Here is a 5743-nt window from a genome sequence, read left to right as displayed (position 1 = left end):
CCGGAATGGCGAGGGCTGGGGGTGGGGTAGGTTTCCCCCGCCGGCCGCCTGGCACAGGGTCCGGGTCCCTTCCCACCCCAGCAGGAGGAAAGGACGGGCGCTGAGGAACACCTGTCATGGAGAATTGCCATGGGCGCGGGAGGCGATGGAAAAATATGGATTCTTTACAAAAAAAGAGAGAGAGAGGCCGGAGGCGTACCACGCTCCCCGCCGCCACCTCGCAGCCCTCCCTCGGCCTCCTAGCTTCCAGCCCGAGCCTTCGCGCTCTCCAAAATGGGACCGCAGCGGGCCATGGAGACCCTGGGCGCGCGGGTGCCCAGTCCTGGGACGGCGCCCCCCAACCCGGAACCCTGGGGAATCCGTGCTCAGAGCGGGAATGGTGCGGCTGGTCTGAGCCGGGCTGTGCATTTCCCTACAGTTGCCTGGCGCGCTGTGGCAGCGGTGGGGAGGGGTCTCGGAGCCGGAAGATTCCCTGCGGGGTCGCAAGCCCAGCTGCCCTGGCTGGCACCGCATCCCTGGGGATGCGCCCCAGGAGCCTTTCCCAGTGTGTTCCGGGGCAGGCTCCCTGGAGGGGGAGGGGGTCTGGGGCTTGAGGGAGGAGGCCTGTGTCCTCTCCCCAGCTCCCTGCGGCCATCTCGGGACCCTGGGGCAGGTCCCCGGGGCAGGTAAACTCGGGGCTCGAGAGGAGGTGCCCTGTGGATGCACTTCCTGGTGGCGGCAAGGGAGGGGTCCCAACCACAACCGGCCGTGTTGGGAGGCGATTTGTGTCCCTGTCCGCGTCCGCCGGCCGCTGTCCCTTGCTGGCTCTGGGGACAACATCGCGGTGAGAACCCGGCAACCACAGGCTGGCTGGGGAGGCAGCCCTCCGGGTGGGGAAAAGAACAGCCGCTGATTGTTGTGAAGTGTGTGACACCTCCGCCCGTGGCTTCAACACTTCCCGCCCCAGGTACACCAGCCAGGGCCTTCCTTTCTCGCCTTCGGATCTCTGTGCAGCCGCTGCTCGCTCCACCCCCGCGCCAGCCCTGCTTCAACCTGAAAGGGAACCCTCTCTCCGCTGTCTTGACACTCAGACCTCTGCCAGACGGCCGCCTGCTCCCGGCTGGGGTCAGAGTGAACTGTGCCCGCTGCTCGGACACTTGGTGGAACCCGAGGTCCCGTGGGACACTCAGGCTGCCTTTTGGAAGCCTCCCGGGCATTCTAGAAACAGCTCTTCCACCAGGATGAGGACATGTGGTAAAAACATCTTATTATCCAGAATGGCAGAAATCATTAATAGCAGAAGCTTGGGTTCACCACATTTTTATGGTTGTCTCCATGGAATGGGATAATTGACAATAAGATAACGTTTGTGGACACACCCCATTACACCAGAAAGGCACTTGGAGAAATTAAAACCTTTCGGTAGAATACAAAGTAGACATGTGCACTTGGAGAAATTAACGCATGGCACTAAAATACGAAATAGACATGATAATAATTGATAGCTTGGAACAGCAGTCTTGGAGAGAAAAGAACCCCCTTCTTTTTTAAAATTGATAAAGCAAATAAAAAGCAAATGAAACAGTCCCTGGCATTTCATTCTCTTTTCCAGTATATCTGGGATGAAGAAGAACAGTTAGCATCCGTGTTTGTAAATTGTTTTTGTTATCTGTCAGGATTTTTATTACCCGAAATGTTTTTGTGTTTTGGAGAAGCTCTATCTGTATCATTAATTAGGGAGACTGATAACTCACCATTCAGGGTTCAGTTATCCTGCCTGTTCAATCTGTGCATTTTGCTGCAGCACAAAAGGTGTTCACTTCCTGGCACGGCTGAAAGAAAACTGGAATATTTCCTGGCCTGGTTTTCAGTCAGGGGTGCTCTGCTGTTCTTGGCCCCTGAAAGCCTGGCTTTTTTGCAGCCTGCCGAGCTTCATGTTTAAGGACATGGGCTCCACCCTCTGGCTGGAGAAAGACCTGCAGTCCACCAATTAGGTTAGTTGCTATAGTGACACAGCCTTGTCATTTTCTCCTGTTGGGGAAGAATTGCCAGGAGAAGCAGGAAGGGGAATGGGGCCCTCGATGGCTTTCTTTCAAGATGCGTACTCCGTGTCTGTGTACATTCCCATTACAGCAGGGCTGGGCGCTCGGCAAAGAGGCGTCCTGGGGAGGTGAAGAGCTCGGATGAGACCCTGAAACTCTCCTTCTCCCTGGTTGGGGGAGATCTCTGTCCTTGCGGCTTGGAAAGTGCTGGCCTAGGTCCTCTTCCCCTTAGCGTATCCAGAGCCAAGAGGTCTGTCTGGACTCTGTTCTTGGCTAGAGTGGGACAGCTCTGGCCAAACCAGAGAGGTTTGCTTGTATGCTGTGCTCGTCCTAAGACCTCAAAGATGCCGTCTCTCGTGCTAGCTTGCATTTGTTGTTCAGTCACTACGTCCTGTCCGACTCTGCGACCCCACAGACTATAACACGCCAGGCTCCTCTGTCCTCCACTGTCTCCCGGAGTTTGCTCAAATTCATGTCCGTTGAGTCGGTAATGCCATCTAACCATCTCATCCTCTGCTACCCCCTTCTCCTTTTGCCTTCAATCTTTCCCATCATCAGAGTCTTTTCCAATGAGTCAGCTCGTCACATCAGACTGTAATAACAATGAGAATGGTGACCTAGAGGCTGCCTTAGGACCCTAAGCCTTGACTTGATATTCGTGCACAGTATTTAATCTGAAGGTGGAGACGGCTGGGCTTTCACGTAGACTGCCAGTCCCCTCTTTGGACAGGCTTGTTGGACAGTGTGTAAACGTTGGGAAGAAAGTCTGTATTTTTAAAGTACAAGGGAGCAGGGTGGGAGAGTCAGTGTGACTCTGTTTTTGACTTTTGATTTTTTCTGAATAAATCTCATCAGGATTGAATGGCAGCTTCAAGTTAAATCTCACATCATGGTTCGCACATAACTACGGGAAGAAACTACAAACAACTTCGGAATTATTGTTGATCCATTAGAATACTAACCAAGCGTAGGCTCTCTGGTGCTGCGTTTTCTTTACAAATACAATTTATTGCATATTTAGGAGAGATTAGGCCACTTTCCTGCTGTTCACATTTTATTTCTGGGGGTTTCCAAGAGGTAAAATTGAAAGTACTGGAAACTTAATGAAGTGGTGCCATTCAGAAGTTTATTTGTCTTTTTTTCCCTCCTACTGCGTTTTTTATTTGATGAATTTCTGGCAGGAGAAGATGTGCCCCGTGTGTTTCTTTCAGCCACGGAGAGACAGGTTACCTGCGGGTGGGTGTGTGTTAGCGGAACTCCATGCCCAGGGGTGGGCGTGAGGTGGGGAGGGGTTGCCCCCCGAAGCCAGCCAGGCAGGTCAGTGCGCCCTCACCCTTCCCCTCGCTTGCCTAGTCCCCCAGACGTGGCCAGGAGGGGCTGCACCCTGCAGGGCTCCCCCGGGGGGCCTCTTACCCGTCGCAGCAAGCCCGGGGAACAACACAGCCAGGAAAGAGGCCACGCGCCGCAGCTCAGCCGGCCGAGCCTTGGGCACCAAGTGTCCGGGCCGACCCCTGCCCTGGAATTCCTTGCTCCGGACCTGCCCCTCGAGTGATATATGGAGATCAGTCTCTGTGGCATGAAGTATTTTCAGGTGACTTTTATGGGCGTAATTATGGGAAAATGTTATGATAATGTGGCACTAGAAAAGGGAAGAAAAGCAAAACATTAAAATCCCCATTTCTTTATATAGCTCCGCAGCTGCGCTGATTGAGAAGGGCTCGTTTTTGCATTAAAGCGGTGGTGCTCTGGAGTTAATGACCTCCACCGCACGCCACCTGTCACCCAGAGCCCTGGGCGCCGGCCCAGTGGCGGGGAGGAGAGCCGCTGACGAGGGGGCCGTGGGCAGGTTCCCGTGCGCCCGGGGGCGGCTGCGGGGCCTATGGGCTGTGTGTGTTTGGAGGACTGTGGCCTGGGCTGGCTCCCAGGGCCGAGAGTGCCTGGGGCAGGGGGGCCCGTCTGTGCCTGCAGCCTGGCACGCCATGCGTAGGCCCCAGAGCTGAGCCAGCGCCGCACAGCCTGCCCAGGGTGCCCGCAGCACCTGGGAGACCTCCAGCGGCTGCCCGCCCCTCCCCAGGTGCCCCTCGGCACGGGTTGCACCCCGGAGGGGCACTGACGGAAGCTCCCGGCAGGCCGCACACGCCGTCTCCTCGGCCCCACTTCCCGCAAACCTCCTGGCCGCTGGCGGTGGATCTGGGCAGCCAGCCCCATCCCTCCTTCCCCCCGCGGACGTGGTGGAGGGCGCCCGCAGGCTTTGGAGCGTTTCCTTATCTGTGCCAGCGGCTGGCAGGAGTCGGGCGTGGAATCGCTTTTGTCTCCACCGAGGCTGGCAGGACTCCTCCAGCTCCCCCGGGGCCTCGCTGCGTCCTCGGGCATGGGGGCCTGGGTCTGATGGGATGGCGGCTCCGTGGTGAGATGGCCCCGGGGACACCACACTCCTCTCGCGCTGTTCCCACCTCCCGGTCAGTCCCGGGCCCTGTTGTGCTGCCCACTACTGTGGGGTCAGCTTCCCCCCCGGAGGTCTGGCCTCGGAGGGACTCCACCCGGGGACCCAGCTGTCTTTCCAAGCGTGTTGAAGGAGGCAGGAGGCGGGGAGAGCCAGCCCCCGCATCTCTGACTCCGTGCGCCCGTGGGACAGGGAGTTGGGGAGTGTGTGGACACAGAGACAGGTGAGACAGTGGCCTCCTGGGCTCTCATCCTGGGAGCTCCAGACGGTCCACACAAGTCAAGGCAGCAGAGGAGCGGGCTCTCAGTGGGTCGGGCACCCCGTTCTTCTGGGTCCTTGCCCGGCCTCTCTCCGGCCACAGCTTGCCCCAGCCGCTCAGCCCCAGGCTCTGGCCCTGAACCGCCTTCCATTCCTGGAGCCTTCTCTTGCCCTGCCTGCCTCCACCAGGGCCTCTGTGTTGAGGATGGCCTCTGGCTCTAACCCTGTGCCCAGCCTCCTGGAAGTCCTTCTCCAAAACACCACTCACCATCCTCCAGGTCTGTCTGCAGTGCCATCAGCGGAGTTCCCCATGCACACATCAGCGTCATTCTCGGAGGGCCACTGCCTCCAGGCTGGCTGCCAGGAGCTCCCCGCCCCGGCTCCCCTTAGAATGGCGTTGGCACCCACCGCTCCTCCCTGCGAACATCACTCAGGGCCTGACCATTGCCGCTGACGTTTCCTGCCCAGGAGGTCCCCTCCGCCCCTGGCGGAGTCCTTCTGGGGCCTGCAGCCCTGGCTCCCTCTGGGGGAACGTGTGTGTATGTGTGCTGGTTCTCTCCTGCACACTTGGTCTCACTGGAATGTTCTGCTGCCCACGGGGCCCCTCCCACGGTAACTGCCCACTGTGCTGTCGCAAGTGCAAGGTGGGAACCTGGGGTTGGACTGGTCCCCGGAACACCCCCAGCCCCCAGGGTTGGAGACCTCCTCCTCCAGGAAGCCTCCCCTGAGTATGCCAGCTCCTCTGCCTCTCCATGCGCTCCGTATTCATCCGGCTGTCGAGGCTCCACCCCACCCCCAACCCCACGTCATGGTCACGGCCGGCCTCTCCAGGGCAGGGTGCTCAGCACAGTGCCTCTGGTTTACTGACAGCTGCAGAATGGTTTTCCAAGAGGACAGACAGAATGGAATGCCTGCAGAGACAGTGTGGGGAGCCAGGGCCCCGAGCTTTTCAGGATGCCCCGTCACCCGGGTGGGTCCCATCTGCCTGTCTTGGCATCTCGGATCCAGCAAGAGAGGCTGG

Source organism: Bison bison, unplaced genomic scaffold (assembly GCF_000754665.1).
Source record: "Bison bison bison isolate TAMUID 2011002044 unplaced genomic scaffold, Bison_UMD1.0 scf7180017864169, whole genome shotgun sequence".
Taxonomy (NCBI): domain Eukaryota; kingdom Metazoa; phylum Chordata; class Mammalia; order Artiodactyla; family Bovidae; genus Bison; species Bison bison.
Note: the sequence above shows the minus strand (reverse complement) of the source record.